At 44.6% G+C, this 18132-nt stretch overlaps 1 protein-coding gene across 6 annotated transcripts in view; it reads left to right on the forward strand.

The window, feature by feature from the left end:
• Nucleotides 1-18132, forward strand: part of LOC147880794 (uncharacterized) — a 142971-nt gene that overhangs the window by 102212 nt on the left and 22627 nt on the right. The window lies entirely within an intron of this gene.

Genomic DNA, 18132 nt, shown 5'->3' on the forward strand with positions numbered 1-18132 from the left:
TCGGCCGTACACACCTGCTGTTCGTATAGCCTCCAGCTTCAGCCCGCTCCAATCTGTCCGTACAGTCCGTACGACTGTACGGCATCCTGACGCATTGTCGGCCGTACACACCTGTTGTTCGTATATCGCAACATTCAGATTCGTACATTGTCGGCCGTACATACCTGCTGACCGTACAGCGCAACATTCAGATTCGTACATCGACCGCCGTCCGTGGAGTGCCGTACACCGTCGCCGTCGTACATACCTGTTCACCGTACATCGTCGTCGTACATCGTGAAGGCCGTACAGTTCCGTAAAGTACCGTACACCGTCGTCGTACAACTCCCGTACATCGATGCCGTACAGTATTTGTACCTGTTTTTCGTACAGGTTATCATTCTTGTATAGTCTATGTACCTGTCGACGTACTAGCCGTACAGTGCCGTACAAATTGTACGGCATTTCCGTACTGTCTTCAGTACAGTAAATCTGTACTGAATCTGCTTCAGTACAGCAGGTACCTTCTTGGCTTGGTTCCGTACTGAATCTGCTTCAGTATAGCAGGTACCTCCTTGGTTTTGTACAAGAGAACTAGTAGGTGATCTTTGGCAGGCTAATTTTGCAGACAGCCATTGTTTGGCTAAGTATTCTGCGAGTACATTTGGGGCATTTTGCATATTGCAGACATTGCAATCATTGTGCAATTTTGGAGCTACATCTGGAGAAAAATTGGAGATATAGTCTGAAATTTGGGGCTTTTGTATTAAAATTGCAGATTTGGGGCTTTTAGCATTTTTACCCCTTTCTGGCTGCAATTTCTAGCCACAAATTGGGGCTTTTGTGTTTGGAGAGCATTTTTTGGAGTATTCAGTACATACTGCCTTTCTTGGAGTGTTTGGAACACTTTTGGCAGATTTTGGAGAGTGTTTTATGCTTGGATAGATTTCTGACAGCTCAAGTGCAGAAATCTAAGTTGCATATACAGCCCGTGCTTGGCTGTGTTTTTTGGGAGTTGTGCATTTTATTCCCAGTAAGGGAATTCAGCTTTGTATCTGCTTCAATCTCTTTCTCAGATATGGCCCATCAAAATCAGAATGAGTTCCAGTTCGGTGGTCTTTCACAGGAAGACAAATTGGATGGTACCAACTACTCCCTCTGGAGTTTCATGGTACGTAATATTCTGATTTCTCGCAATTTATGGGATTATGTCAATGGGGATGAAATCCGACCAGCAGATATTGCACCTGCTACCCCTCCTCAGCAAGGCGGTGGAAGAGGTCGTGCACAAGGTGCAGCTGCAGGACAAGTTGTTGGTGCAGCTACAGTCAATACTCCTGAACAAAAGAAATGGGATTCACGGGATGCCTTAGCCTTGTCATGCATCTCTCTTTCAGTGAAAAGATCAATCATTCCGCATATCCGGTCGTGTAAGACCTCCAGGGCAGCGTGGGATATTTTGGAAAGCATGTATGCAGCACGGAATGATGCCAGGGTATCTTTTTTAAAAAGAGAGTTGAGCAATACACATATGGAGGAGGGTGACTCCATGTCAGCCCACCTCACTAAGCTACAGGATCTCAGAGAGCAGTTGTTAAACATAGATGAAATTATTCCTGATTCAGAGATGATTACAACCACTCTGAATTCTCTTCCTGAGTCTTATCTCAGCTTTCACACTTCGCTGAATTTATCATTGAGGGGGGGTGCAAATCCTCTTTCTTTTCATGAGCTGATAGGACTTCTGCTTCAGGAAGAGCAGACCAGGAAAAATTTGGCTTCACGTGCAGGTGAACAAGCCATGCTCTCAAAATTTAAATCAAAAACAAAGGGACAGGCAAAGACAGCAGCAAATCAGCCTTCCAGTGGGTCAGGACAGCCTTCACAAAAGGCTAAAAGTGATGCAAGCAAGCCCAAAAAGAAGGGTTTTTGTCACTACTGCAAAAAGCCAGGTCATCACATAGCAGAATGCAGGAAAAGGATTGCAAAGGAAAAGAAAAACAGCTCAGGAATGGCTGTTTCAGATTCAGCCCCTTGTGCATCTGACAGTGGGGATGCTGCAGCCAACTTTGTTGGTCAAGATTATGCCTTTTTATCTTGCATTTCTGATTCTAGGTTGGCTGTTCCAGATGCTCGGGATAGTACAGCTACTTGCAGTGATGATACATATGCATTTTTGACTTGCAGTTTTGACTCTTCTACAGATGCATCTGCTTTCAGTGTTGATGAAACACTGAACACATGGTATTTTGACAGCGGTGCATCCAAGCACATCACTTCGAGGAAGTGTCTTTTTACTTCCTTGCATCCACCTCCTGTTGGTAAGAAAGTCACTTGTGCCAACAACTCCTCATATTCAGTACGTGGCACAGGAGAAGTTGAGCTCACTGCAATTGATGGCTCAATTTTCAGACTTTCTGATGTCTTATATGTGCCTGGCATAACCAAAAATCTCCTTTCAGTGTCCACTCTTAACAGAGGGGGATTTCAGGTCATCTTTGAGGATGACAAATGTGCTGTCCGGGACAGGGAAGCTAACTATGCCTTAATGTTATCTGGTACTCTGCTGCGTGGGCTTTTTCAGCTTGATATTTTTCAGAAAAGAGCAGCTCATGCTTTGGCAATTTCTACCCCTACAGTTGCCATGCAAAATGCAGAATTATGGCATGCCAGATATGGCCACATGCATTACAACAGCTTAATGACACTTCAGAAATTTTCAATGGTTGATGCATTGCCACCTCTTGAGATACCTCCTCCACATGCCTGTGAAGGGTGCATTTTAGGTAAAATGCATAGATTTCCCTTCAAGAAGGATGGTTCAGTTAAAGCTGTTCGCAAATTGCAGCTTATACACAGTGATGTCTGTGGTCCCATGAGGACTCCTTCATTGGGTGGTCATCTCTACTTTGTCACATTTATTGATGACTACTCCAATTTTACTTGGGTTTATGGGCTGAAAAAGAAATCTGAAGTGTTCACAGTGTTTAAACACTTTTCAGCCATGGTTGAAAATGAAACCGGGCTCAAGATACAGACATTACGCACGGATAGAGGTGGGGAATACCTATCTGCAGAATTTGATGCTTTCCTCAAACAAAAGGGTATTGTGCATCAGCTCACAGTCAGGCTGACCCCTCAGCAAAATGGCAAAGCTGAGAGGAAAAATAGAACCCTCATGGAGATGGACAGATGTATGCTGAAAAGCAAACACATGCCTCATAAATTCTGGTTAGAGGGTTTGATGTGTGCCAATTACATTTTGAACAGGGCTCCCACTAAGGCTTTAAAAACAAAAACTCCTTTTGAGGTCTGGAATGACAGGAAGCCTTCAGTGGATCACTTCCGAGTCTTTGGATGCCTTGCCTATGCACATGTGCCAGTTGAACTTAGGCACAAATTGTCAGATAAAGCCATCAAATGCATATTTGTTGGATACAGTGCAGAAAGCAAGGGGTATCGTCTCTACAATCCTGCTACACGCAAAATCATTGTAAGTAGAGATGTGATATTTTCTGAAAATTCAGCTCACACTCAGGCTGATTTTCAAATGCCTTCACCTTCAGAAGATGTCTTTCAAGGGTTGCTACCAATTGCTTTGGGTTCCCCTGCTGATTTTTCTGATCCAAATCAGAATTTACAGCAACCTTCAAATGCTTCAGTTCCGCCACAGGATGTCATGCCCCCTCCACAGGCAGTGGAACAAACGGTGCAGCAAGAAATTGCAGACATACATGCAGCAAAAACAGTCCCAAATTGGCTGTTATAGACTCTCCGGGAGAGTAAACTTGATGCTCCGTTACCTGGCAGGACTCGCAGTGCAGCAAGGCACATGGAAGGTGCTAATTCAGTGGAATCAGCATATGCAGGTACTCTCCTTGATGAAGAGGAGCCTGCCACATTTGAAGAGGCACAAGGTAATGTGCATTGGATGAATGCCATGCACGATGAGTTGCAGTCCATTGCAAAAAATCAGACTTGGGATGTTGTGGACTTGCCACAGGGTAAACATGCTATTGGCACACGATGGGTATTTAAAGTCAAACGGAAGCCAGATGGCTCCATTGACAGATATAAAGCCAGGCTGGTTGCTAAAGGCTATGCTCAGAAAAAGGGCATAGATTATGAGGAGACTTTTGCTCCTACATCCCGGATGACTACCATCCGATCAGTAATTGCAATGGCTGCACATTTTGAGTGGAATGTTCATCAGTTGGACATCAAAACAGCCTTCTTAAATGGGGACTTGCTGGAAGAGGTGTATGTCAAACCACCTCCGGGTTTTGAAATTACAACCAATGCACTTCAAGTCTGCAAGCTTAATAAAGCTTTATATGGGCTGAAACAGGCCCCTCGTGCATGGTATGCCAAGATACATGCCTTTTTGACCAGCAAGGGGCTGCACAATAGTCCTACTGAGAGCACCCTCTACATCAAGATGGATGGGGGGGAAATCTTAGTCATCCTTCTTTATGTTGATGACTTACTGCTCACAGGGTCCAATGACGAAAAAATTGCAGATTTCAAAACTGATTTGCAGACCCACTTTGATATGTCAGATTTGGGGCTGCTTCACTTTTATTTGGGGATCCAGTTCTCTCATGAGAGACGTGGCACTGTTATGTCTCAGTCCAAGTATGTTCAGAAACTTTTGGACAGATTTAACATGCAAGAGTGTAAGCCCATATCTACTCCCATGGAACCGGGGCTGAAACTTACAATGCATGATGTAGGAGAATCAGTTGATGCCACACTTTACAGTCAAGCTGTTGGATGCCTCATATATCTCTGCAATACTAGGCCTGATATTCAGTTTGCAGTATCTCAGGTGAGCAGGTACATGCACAGCCCCAAAACTATGCATTGGCAGGCAGTTAAGCGCATCTTCCGTTATTTGCAAGGCACCAAGTCTTTTGGCTTACTATTTCCCAGGGGGGGTGACTTGCAGATGCATGCCTACAGTGATTCAGATTGGGCTGGTGATTATGACACTAGGCAGTCCACTAGTGGCAATTGTTTCTTTTTGGGAAAATCTTGCATTTCATGGCTGAGCAAGAAACAATCTACAGTGGCTACCTCATCATGTGAAGCTGAGTACAGGGCAGCTTTCACAGCAACAGTTGAATGTGTCTGGCTGAGACGTTTATTTGCTGATCTTCATCTGTCTTTGGAGGGTCCTTCTCCAATTCTCACTGATAGTCAGAGTGCCATTGCAGTGGCAAAGAATCCAGTGTTTCATGCTCGCACGAAGCACATTGAGGTTCACTATCACTACGTCAGAGAGAAGTTGCATGCAGGAGAGATCAGTATGATCTTTGTGTCCACACATGACAACGTTGCAGATATTTTCACCAAAGCGCTACCACGTGAGAAGTTTGAGGCATTTCGCAGTGCCCTGAACTTATATCCGTTTGGTGATTGATCAGCCTTGTACATGACATTGGCACTGCAGGGGGGTGTTGGAATTATAGATATAATTCAGCAGTGACCAATGTAATATAATAAGTTAGTTAGGGGCACTTTTCCCTCATTTAGAGGTTTTTCCTCCTAACTGCAGTTAGTTCACTAACTATGGTTAGTGACTGCTAAGGTTTTGTCACTAGGACAAAACCTTATCCTACTCACTTTGTGTTACACTCTTTACACTCTATTCTATTGCAACTACAGCTTCCAAGCTTTCTACTCTCTCACTCCCTCTTGCTCTCACTCTCTCCCTTTCCTTCAAAAGATGCATGGCGGTCTGAAAATGTGAAATATTCACATACATATTTTGGCACATTGAATCCACTCTATGCTTTCCGATGCTTTAAACCAAGGAATTTATATGCTGTCTTTCTTTTAGAGACTTTTCAATATGCTCATAGATGCAAGTTGGAATGGAAGATTGCATGAATAAGATTTTGCATGCTGAAATGTTGAGGGGCTAAGACCCCCCCCCCCCCCCACAGGCTGAGGTACAATACACCTCACACACTTGGACTCAGAGTCTTGACAGAGAGAAGACTCGGACACAAATGCAGAACTAGAAGGCTCAAATTGAGATTTGTACAAGAGATGACTCAAAGGCTGGAACTAGTGAGAACTGAACTTCAGGGGCACCACAATCCACAAGGAAGATGCCTACATGATCACCACTTCATCCCACATTAGTTGCATGCTTTAGATCACAATGCAAAACTGAATTTCAAACCATAAATCTCAGATGCAAGCTCCCTTCCCTCATTGGCTGCCATGGTTATGGTACCCTTGATGCCTTCGCAGCCCCTGTTGTTGGAATAGATGATAGCTTGGGTCTGGAGAGGGAAAAACTCAGAAATGGGAGGTGCAAGCTAGAGAGAGAAAGTCTGAAGGGGGTAATGCTTTTAGAGAGTGTGTTATGGTTGCTCCCAAACAGGTGGAAAGAGATGCATGCTGCTGTTCCAGAAGTGCAGAGATAGTGATTTCTGCATGGAGAAGGGGCTATGCTGCTGTAGAGAGAGAGCCTGCAGCAGGAGAGAGAAAGCCTGCAGCAAGAGAGAAGAGGATGCTATGGCTGCTCACAGGTTAGGAGGAGAGGGGATTCCAGAAATGCAAAGGAGAGGCTGATTCCTGCAGGAGAAAGAAAGAAAGAAAGTGAGTCTATTGATGTCCATGGGAGACCAACAGGTCTATGGAACAGCAAAAAACCATCTAGTACATCTGCTTTAGGGAGGGGACAAAAGCAGCTCCCAGGGAGTGCAAAATCAAACCCAATTATTTAGAGTACCTACATAATAGTCTGAAAGAGTAATCAGCCATACATCAGTTTAAGACTGAAAGTCTTTTGGTTTGGATTTAAACTCTTTGATTAGTGCTATGCCTTCATGATAAACTACCCATTTTCCATCCTTCCTAGCAGCCTTGACTTTAGCTAATTCCGTTGCTAATTCCATTGTTTCAATTGAGCTCATGTAAGTTCCTCAGCTGTCCATATCTTGGTCCCTTTCAACTTTAGGATTGTCGAAGAAGCTTGATGCGTAAATCTCGCAACTTAAGTGTAAGAATAGCGTGTCCTTTGGAGTGCCAGCTATTAGCTGCTCCGTCATCATCATCATTATCATCATCAACCTTCCATTCAATATTAGGCCTGGCTTTAAAGTCTCATTGAAAGAGTCAACATCTTTGAACCATCCTTTAGGGAGCCCCCCCACTCTAATCTTCAATGCATTATCACCTCTGGCTTCGTGTTCTTTGATCTCTTCTTGGATATTAGTCTTGTTTGTCTTTGTGTCGAACTCCTCAATCACTTCTTTCTTGATTGATTGTACTTCAGTATGAACCATATCTTTGATTGTAGAGACTAGTTGAGGAGTAGGAGTAGAATTCTTACATGAGTTCACAACCTCAGCAATTACTGCATGCTTGCCAGGTCCCTCTAGAACTTGAAGTTGGGCTTTTACTTCTACCAGCTCAAGCCTTAACTCTCTGACTGCTTGCTGCAAATAATAAACATGTTCATGTTGTCCAAGGATAAGTCGTTTGGACCCTTCTCGCTAGTAATTGCGTGCATACGGAGAGGGTGTCATGGCTGCAATCGTAGAGGACTGAGTCCTAATAGTTGAGGTTGATGGAGTTGAGGGGGATTTGGAGGAGAAGGTGGGCTATTCCATATTGGCTATTTCTGTAGAACGCCCTAGTTGAACCTAACCCTCGGGTTGGGTTGGGGGTTCAGCCCAACTTGGGGTTAGAGACGCTTAGTAGCTAGCAAAGGAATTGTTGTTGTTGGCAGCAACGGCGCTGTTGGTGGCAGTTCTGCTACTGGTGGCGCCATTGGCTGGCTGCTAGTGATGCAGCTAGCTACGTTGCTAGCTACAGCTAAAGCTATTGAAGGCGACGAGCGACGGGACAGGCATCGGGAGGGGCGATGGGATAGCCGACGGGAGAGGGGCTGGAACGGTAGAGAGAGAGTGTGCTGCAGTAGAGAGGGAAGGGCTTGGAGGGGAGCTGGTTGAACCCGAAAGGGTGGAAGAGGGCTCTCACATCAAGGGAGTAGGAGGAGAGGAGCTGCTGCCTGGAAGCCCCCCTTTTATAGGTTGAACCCCTCCCTCACCCCAGGATAGAAGGTGGATACTTGCTAGAGTAGTTGGTGGGCTGGTTGGACCAAAGAGGCAAGAAGAACTTGCCCCAAATCCTTCTTGATTTGGTCCTAGCCACTTGCCCTTGTGCCCTTGCCACTTGCCCTTCTGGCTGCCACGTGTGTAGGACAATTGTCCTGGCTGCTAGCTCAACTGACACGTGTCATCCTGGCACGTGTCGCCCCTAGAAACCCTTAAAACTAAAAGTGATCGGAAATCAATTCGGACTGCACGGGTCCCCTATAGTTAGACATATACAATGACACACTTTTAAACCATATTTGAGACATTTTGACCTCAACAGATAGAGTATTTTTTTGTCGTCTTATCTTATATCTATATACCTTTTGGCATGTTTCTTGGCTCACACCCAAGGCCTGAGAACATTCTCTTGGATGGTTGTTAGGTCGTTCTGCAGAATGTGCATTTTATTGGCTCCAGAAATGAGTACTCAAATGGGGTGTGTTTTCTTGATGTTCCCTCTTAAGGAGAGGGCATCATTCTTGTGGGTCACTAATGCCCATAACTCCAGGCAAGGTGGTAACCGAAGTGTAGGAAAAACATTCACCCTCTTTTGCAAAGCATGCATACATGTTTTTGAAATAAATAGAAATTCACAATAAAAATTACCAAGCAAGTGTATACAGGTTTGCAGGATTGTGACACACACAATGGGAAAATGATACTGGAATTTTACCTTGCGTTGCTATGAAGCGTCACGTGCTCTAACATTTAACCACTCATGCTTTTGGGCACTAGCAACCCACTCAAGGAGATCTTCTTGGATATATTGATGGCGGAGTTAAAGGCTGCCCTTTTGCTTCCTGAATGTTTTCGGATTGGAAAGAAATTATTTCTTAGATGACGCTATGCATGGATCCTGGCCTCCTTGCTTGAGTCGTGACCTCTATCCATGCTCTAGTGGCCAGCCCGCGCGCTGCCACCATAGAGCTGGCCTATAGTCCAGCCAGCCCCTAGTGAACCGTACGAGGCACAAAGTGGTGCTGTCTAGCTCCGACGATTGAATTCCCACGTCAACTAGGCCTTTGTGTTTCCTCTCCAGCCTGTGAGCTTCATGCCATGCGCCTTTCCACGCAACAGCGCCCCATCAGCCGTGATCTCCAAGCTAGCACCACACTCCTGCAATCCAAACGTCCCCTATGCCCACAACCCGTTAGCTCTCACGTGCGCCATTAGCCCGTTGTCCAGCCCGCCTCTGCTCGTCGACTTGCCAGAAGCCTTCCATGGACTATCTTGCCAAATTGGTTTGCATGGGCATGCCACATGGCAACCCACGTCTTGAATTGCCCCCAAAGTCTAATATTTGCCCCTTGCCCCTTCTAGTGGGGCCAAACCAATCGCCCAACCTTGGATCCTTAGGGCTTTTTACCCCCCCTCTTTGGAGCCAAACACACTTTTTACCCCCAAAGCATTACTTGGTAGGGGTTCTAGCACACCAAGCAACCCATGACCTTGCCCACATGCAAGCCAACATGCATGCGCCAGAAATCACGCCCTCGTGACATTTGATATTGGGGACTTTGGCTTTGTTGAAAGATAGAAACTGTAGAGTCTTAGGAGATTCAACTTTTTGCAAGTTTCACTACTTCCGGATGTCACTACGACAATCATTCTATGATTGTCTATATGTTCGTTAGATAGATTCTTTATCCACTTGTCTTATATTGAGATCTTATGATGTTGTAATTGCATGCTCCATATCTAGGGAGTGCTTCTTGTAATGGAAAATTTCATAGATTTCTCCTCAAAAAAATGTGTGTGTGTGTGAGTGTGAGTGTGCGAAGTGGATTCTTCCTTGTTAAAGAAGAAGTTTGTTATTCTCTGCTATTTGGTGTTGCGATTTGTGCTGTGTTCATGAGTGCCCTTGTGTCTCTTGTTACCCCAGACACGAAAAGTGTGACACATCATTGGTTCAGATCGTCAATGACTCGGTTCATATCTTGGAACCCTTGCTCGAAGAGAGTGGCATCTATCCCCAGATCTCATAATATCTAGGGCATCTCATCACTACATGTGAATCAATAAGATGATGTTTGGAGCTGTCCTATGGCTATTCGTACAAAGTTTGATAAGTGTCTGGGCATTTGGATAAATCCCTCTGCAACCGGACAAGGAAAATGGTCTCTGTACAATGCCATTTTGGCAGTGTGGCTTGACCGGAGATAATGAATGTATACCTACCAAAGGTTCTCTAATGACTTGATGTATTTCTTGTTGACTGAGGTGTATAGTGGGTGCATCTAGGGACTCTAGTCGTATGGGGAGAGATGATAAATGGACATGCCATGAGTGAAACCATTTGGTAAGCCCTATGTGCCAACACTTCTCGTCCCCCTCCGTTGTGATTGCCATGCCAGTCTCTGCATACCTAACACGATCAAGGTATCCGATTATCTGGAATGAAATTTATGTGTAGGGATCTTATTGTGAACTTGCCGGTATGAGCGTGGGGATGCATGATGGCATTGTGACCTGCAGTCTATCAAATCCGACCCACTCATTATCCTCTTTTATGATCTATCCCCCAGAAGGCTCCCATGTACAATGATGCAGGTTTGAAGAAAGAATAAAAGAGAGGGATTTTGTGTTGACAGGCCGAAAGTGAGCCTAGAAGCATTATGTCTCTAATCTAGCGAATGATGCATGTCCTCTAGTCAAACATACATGGGCTGCTAGTTTCATACTGTATTTGGGTCTCATGAAAACACATCCCATGTATACATAAGATGTGACCATCTCAACCGACTACGTGTTAGAGACTCGTGTCTGAGGTTGACATCATGACATTGGAGATCATTGCGTAGGTTTTTTTGAAGGTTGACCTTCATGTTTCAACTATCGCAAAACGTATGTAGAGCTATATGACAACACATGATCAGCATAGGTAGAATGGGAATGAGGGTCTTGCCAGTGTTGAGCCTTGCCCTCCAAGGGTGTCTACGAAGGATGCCAACTCATCGATATAAAGTCCGAGGAGGGTGGAGATAATGGACATCCTTGCTTCACCCCAATTGTGCTAGCCACCTAGACCATCATGGTAGGTCATTTTTGATAGCCAAGGTGTAGGGTTCGACTTTGGAGATACACATCAATGAGCAAGCATAGTGGGAAGTATGAGATCAACGGACCAAGCATGTTTCAGACGGGACCATTTCACCTTGGCCCACTTCTTCACTCTCCAAGCTCTCATACAAAAGGCTAGATATCGGAAGAAGAAAGTATAGTGTTCTTTTAAGGATTTTTGATTTAGTCCCCACAGGTTCACGGACTTGCCTCGTTTCACGACTCGATAAACTAAGTATTGTAGATGATTTGATTTGGGCACCCATGGCCTTATACAAGAGAGGACCTCATCTTCAGAAGCTCTGTCCAAAATTGCTAGGAATTAGTTCTTTATAATATGTTCAAGACCTCTTGTGCATGTTGTGAGAGAAATTGTATTTTCTTGTGTTGTCGATATTCTCTCCTAATTGTACGGATGCCCTTGTTGCTAGTGCCATAAAGTCGGTACATCAGGTGAGGACTAAATGTCCATCTAAAACATCGGTCAAGGACTAAAAGCCCATATCTAATGAGAAATGATACATGTGGGATTACGCATGCAAGGGTGTGCTTGAGGTGTTGTGTCTATCGTGGTGCGGCGAGCTGGCCTCACCTCTCAAGAACCTCGGCGATGAAGGCGGCCGAGGTAATCATGCGTCCAAACAATGAGAGCAAAGCTGCAATCAAAGAGGGCTTAGAAAAGAGTTGTAGGAATCTAGTTCAGGTGTCCTCATGGGCGGTGCATGTGAGTAGTGCATGGTGCCCGTGATCACAAGAAGTGAAGGTGCGGCCGGTGGTTGAAGGAGGGTGTCTTGTGGTTTGTCAACATCTTGTCTCATTGTGTAACCTCTGGGATCCAGTGCGTATGGCGGCAACGTTCTGTTGAGTTGAACGAGAGACGGGTGTATGATTCCCCTAGTCACCATGAACATGACAGGAGTAGTGGACAAATTTGCTTGGTTCCATGTGTGAAGAAGGTGCATATGGAGAAAAGCCTCAGTGACCCAGGAATCTGTCAGTACAAGAATATTTAGCGGGCTTTAGAAGTCATTACTTCCCTAGTGGCGCACCATATGTATTCCTTACCCGCTTATGCTTTTATAACACAGGTTTATACGACCTAGGCCGCGCTATACACCCTTCACCAGTACATCGCTGGTTTTATTATGACAGGGGCGTTCACCCATGAAGCCATATTCTTTATACATGATTATGATCCGGAACAAAATAAGGATAATGTGTTGGCAAGGATGTTGGAGCATAAAGAAGCAATAATAGCCCATTGGAGTCGGGTAGTTTATTCCTAGGGTTCCATACTTGAGGTCTCTATGTCCATAACGGCGTCATGTTAGCCTTTGCAACCCCACGGAAGCAAATTCTTATTGAACCTGTATTTGCTCAATGGATACAATCTGGTCACGGTAAATCTTTGCATGGTTTCGACATACTTCTCTCCTCGACAGACAGTCCAGCATTCAATGCTGGTCGAGCTTGTGGCTACTCGGTTGGTTCGATAGTCTGTTGTCAAATCCTAGGACTCAACCCTGGACAAGCGGTGGAAACTATTGAGCTGGAGTATGATAGGGGTAGAGGGAATTTCCAATGGAGCAGTGAAATGCGTAGAGATTGGAAAGAACACCAAAGGTGAAGGCACTTTGTTGGGCCGACATTGACACTGAGAGACGAAAGTTAGGGGGGCGAATGAGGTAAATTTGACAAGGGTGAAGTAGAACCCGGTATCTATGCAAACCGTTTCTGGGGGGTGGGGAGCGTCAAGGATGTTGGGATAAGTGTGATCAAGGGCTTGCTCTATGATGCATACGTGCATCTAGGGGAGTCACATGTGTGTTTGTGTGTGTTGTAAAGGCACATCAAGATTCAAGTGCTATGATGTGTCTAGTGTGTGACCTAAGTGATGATGTAAGCCAAAGGCCCCCACATGGGAGGTTCCTTTGATTTAGGCCAGTCCCACTGATGTAGGGGCTGATTCCCACTGATGTAGGGGTTGATTGCCACTTATGTAGGGAAGGTGCTACCTTCTCCCCCTTTCTATAAGAGAGAGTCACCTCTCTCACAATCCATAATAGAGAACTACATTTTGGTTTCATTGTGCTCTCACTCCTCTTCCAAGATGCATCTATTCTATCCTATGGGATTCTACACTTGGTATCAGAGCTTTAGGTTCTAGATCTAGCCTAGCCTAGCATTAGATGCTCTCTCTAGCATAAACTGCTAGTTTTTCAAAGCTTCTTCATCATCTCCATTTTCCTCTTTCTTTCCCAAATTTTGTGAGAGCCTATGCTCTACCTACAAGCAACTATTCTCCAAGTCCTCTGAGTTGTAGACTCCTCGTGTATGGGCGACATTCCAGCTGCAAGCAATTAGAGATATTTCTTCTGTACGCGCAATGCCAACACGAAGACTGTCCGTTGATGAATCGCGAAATTTGTGGTTACCCATTTGCAAATCCCCCTGAGCTCGAGTTGGACGACACTACAGGCAAGCTGTTGATGAAATTTGAGCCCGTTTGGTCAAGAATTGGAGGAGAAAGAGCGAAAAAACCAGTCGACTTTGTCAAGCTTGGCTATGGCGACCTGGCGCAACATTGCACGCTTCCTTGGTATAAGGCCTTTCTTCCTGCATAAAAATCCCCTTGAATAGAGCTATGAGCTATGAGAATTGCACCCTCCAATCTACTCTGGTCTCTGTTGACAGAATTTTGCATATTTTGGTCAAAGGGTGTTGAGCAATCACTATAAGTTTGGGGCTTTCATTATTTACTGCAGACTTTGATTGCTTTGATTGTACTTGAGTAGTAGAACTCAGTCATGGAGCACATAAGTGTCCTTATACTTTGCATTTAGAATGATGACTATGTCATTCTCTTCGATGAGTACTTGAATTGTAAAGATGACTAAGCCCAAGCAAATAGAGAAGTTTGATGGAACTAGTTTCCATACTTGGCAAACAAAAGCTAAGTTTATGGAGATATGGTATGTTGTGAATGGAAAGAAAAAGAAGTCTACAAAAGAAGAAGCTAATTGGTTGATCAAAGACAAGAAGGCTCTTGCTATCATTGCTTTGGGATTAAGTGGCTCATACATTCACCACATTGATGGCTTTGAAACTTCACATGAAGCTTGGGATCATCATCTCACAGTATTTGGTGCACAAGGAAAATGCTTCAAATGTATCTTGCTTATTAAGTTACTTTAGCTACAATTGAAAAAGGGAATGTGTTATTCCATGAAGAACAAAGAGAATCAAGCATTTCTTGTGAAGAAGGACTACTTCAACAACAAAGCAAATCTAGCTGAAGGAAGAACAGTAGGAATAGAAAAGGAAGAACTAGAAACTAGAAAACTAGAAGTAAAATAAGAACAAGATTGAAAGACAAAGAAGTACCTTGAGAAGAGTGTAGACAAGACACAAGCTAGATAGATAGATTGCAATGATGTGACCCATGAATATATGGGCCAAAGTACAAGACATAAAGCAAGAGTGCTTATGGGATAATTGTAGAGGTGCCACATGGCACACACTCAAGACACAAAGACTAGACTAGACTTAGACAAATGTAGACTAGGGAAATAGTACACTTAGTGTGCACTTATCTCCAACACCCTCCTTAAGTGGACACTAGGAGGAAGAAAGAAAGACAAGACTAGAAGACATACATAAAGATTGATAGACTGAGAGACAAGATAGAAGACTTGATAGACAAAGATCTTGAGACACCCCTCCTCAAGTGATATCCTCATATGGGTCCACGAGGGTAGGGACAAGATGGATCACTAGAACGCCTTGACCTACATCATCGGTGGTCAAAGTGGTAGACAAGAAATATGAAGTAATCAGAAAGCGCACTTCTCATTATATGAGGAAGGAACAGCAGGATCTGCTCATGGAGATGTTGGAGCAACATGGGCTGAGGTAGATGCAGGGGCTGATGTAGAGGGTTTGGAGTAGCAGTCCCTCTCCCGGTGATTATCACGGCCACAAATGGTGCATGGATGAGCCTTGAAACAATCCTTCTCCATATGATTGGTTTTGCCACAATGGGTGCAAGGCTTTCTTACCTTAAAACTTCCTTTCTTTGCTAAAAAAGCAGTGTCAGTTACCTTTCGTTGTTGAGTTCTTTCTTCCTCTTGGAGAGCATTGATGATACCTTCAAGAGAAGGATTATTGTGATACTTGAAGGTAGTGACAAGAGTAGCATAGGTGTCAGGTAAGCTTTTGAGACTTTACTGATGCAAGCTGAACCATAAGACTGCGAAGATAATTGACATGAGAGGCTATAGTAGCTCCTTCCTGCATATGTAGATCAAAGAATGAGATCATAAGTGCAATCTTAGAGTTTTTAGATCGGGGTTCAAAAAGGGTATCCAAAGTGATTCATGCTTGAGGAGCAGACTGTATGTCGGAGATGTGATGAATGTAATCATCTCCAAGACCGAGCAAGATGATAGCATAGGCTTTGTCGTTCTTGGCACTGACAACTTGCTCAATGTCGGGATCTTCGGGAGCAGCATGGTGAACAACATCCCAAAGACCTTCTTTCATAAGATGGCACTTGATTTTGATTTGCCAAGTATGAAAGTTGGACCCATTGAATTTGTTGATAGACATGAGAGAATGAGAGGAAGAAGCCATGTGGGAAGGTCTTACCTCTTGCTAAGATGCAAGGGCAGTGTCTATTCCCTTACAATATTGCAGAAATAAATGAAAGGAGAGATCCAAGAAGCCGGTTCTCTCACCACTTTGTCAAGGCCATAATAGCATGTGACAGCCCATCGAAGCAGGAGGAACCAGCAGTTTGCAGATATGAGGATAACAAAAAACTGCTCAGCAAACTGAAGAGACAATGCACAGTACCTTTAGAACAGCTTCAGCTCCTTCTTTGTTTCGAACAGAAAAGGTACGGGCAGCAGCTTCAAAAAGTCATGGGCAGCAACATGGAGCGGCTCTTCAGCATGAACAGGGCGGCAGCTCACAGCGCAGCAATGGCGAGCTGAGCGCAGCAATGGCGCGCAGATCTGGCGTGCAGATCAAGGCGCAGCAGATCTGGCAGCGCAATGGCGTGCAGATCTGGCGCGCATATCAAGGTGCAGCAGATCTGGCAGCACAATGGCGTGCAGATCTGGCACGCAGATCTGGCAGAGAGATGGCATCCTGATGTGGTGGCGCAGATCTGGCAGAGAGATGGCGGGGCAGAAAGAGGCGGGCAGATCTCCAGCGGCAACCTGAACAGGAACGGCAGCAGCTGGAGGTGACGGTCTGAATACCATGTAGTGGAGAAGACGGGCAGAAGATGGAGATGGCGGCGCAAAGAGTGGCAGGGCAGACAGAAGCAGCCCGTTTCGGAGATGATGGTGACCAGCTGATCGGGGCAGGAATCTGAGAAAAGGCGGCTATGGCTACAGCAGAGTGAGAGGAGAGAAGAGGGATCTACATGGCTCTGATATCAAGTAGGAATAGAAAAGGAAGAACTAGAAGCTAGAAAACTAGAAGTAAAATAAGAACAAGATTGAAAGACAAAGAAGTACCTTGAGAAGAGTGTAGACAAGACACAAGCTAGATAGATAGATTGCAATGATGTGACCCATGAATATATGGGCCAAAGTACAAGACAGAAAGCAAGAGTGCTTATGGGATAATTGTAGAGGTGCCACATGGCACACACTCAAGGCACAAAGACTAGACTAGACTTAGACAAATGTAGACTAGGGAAATAGTACACTTAGTGTGCACTTATCTCCAACAAGAACTCCATCAGCAAATGAAGAATCAAACTTTGAAAATAAAGACTATGCTTTTTGAGCACTTTGTCTTTTGAAATTTTTGTTTATCATCACTTGGTCAAATTTTGAGGTTCTCTGTCTGGAGTAGTACTCCAAAAAGAATATCATGTGTTTTGTCTTTTGTAAATCACCTTTGTAAATCACCTCTGGTCACCATATGATGTAGACCATGTGATATGTGTTTTGTCTATCCCATTTCTGTGAACCTCACACCCTTGGGAACCCTTGCTAGCATGAGATCCTAGCCATAGATTTATCCTTGACCACCATGAGATGGCATGAGAAACTATGAGACTAGATGTATCCTTGACATTGCAAGAGGCAAACCCTTGAGGGAGGGTATGTTGGGATAAGTGTGATCAAGGGCTTGCTCTATGATGCATATGTGCATCTAGGGGAGTCACGTGTGTTTGTGTGTGTTGTAAAGGCACATCAAGATTCAAGTGCTATGATGTGTCTAGTGTGTGACCTAAGTGATGATGTAAGCAAAGGTCCCCACATGGGAGATTCCTTTGATTTAGGCCAGTCCCACTGATGTAGGGGCTGATTCCCACTGATGTAGGGGCTGATTGCCACTTATGTAGGGAAGGTGCTACCTTCTCCCCCTTTCTATAAGAGAGAGTCACCTCTCTCACAATCCATAAAAGAGAACTTCATTGTGCTCTCACTCCTCTTCCAAGATGCATCTATAAAATCCTACGGGATTCTACAAAGGATCCGTTCAATATTCCCAAGAGCGTTAGGAGGGAAAACAAGACCAAGGGGTGGGTAGTAGGGATCCAAGTAAGTCAGAGGATAGTGGAGCAATCTAGGGGAAATTTGGTGATATAGTCAAGTGGTAAGACAAAGGATTGCAAATCCTTCATCTCCTAGTTCAAATTTGGGTGTCGCCTTGTTGTCGATAATTTCGACGATTTCGGGATTGACTACCGCGCGAGACTCGGACACAAATCGAGATGCTACATAGTCTATTATGGCCTGTCACGCTAGATGTATCTGGATATGCCACGGATAGGCAATCCTGATCTTATTGCATCAGGAATTGAGGAGTAAATTATATGTATTGACAACCCCTCGGGGGTTGGGAGTTGGTAACATTATCGATCTTATTCGGTGCCTTTCGATTCAAAAAGAGTTGCTCCTCGGAGAGCACAGTACAATGAAAGTTGTAGGCCGTGTTTGGGGGGAGTCATTGT

The sequence above is a fragment of the Dipteris shenzhenensis genome, chromosome 32 (assembly GCF_047967505.1).
Source record: "Dipteris shenzhenensis isolate YYH24624 ecotype China chromosome 32, Dip_SZ_1.0, whole genome shotgun sequence".
NCBI classification, from domain to species: Eukaryota; Viridiplantae; Streptophyta; class Polypodiopsida; order Gleicheniales; family Dipteridaceae; genus Dipteris; species Dipteris shenzhenensis.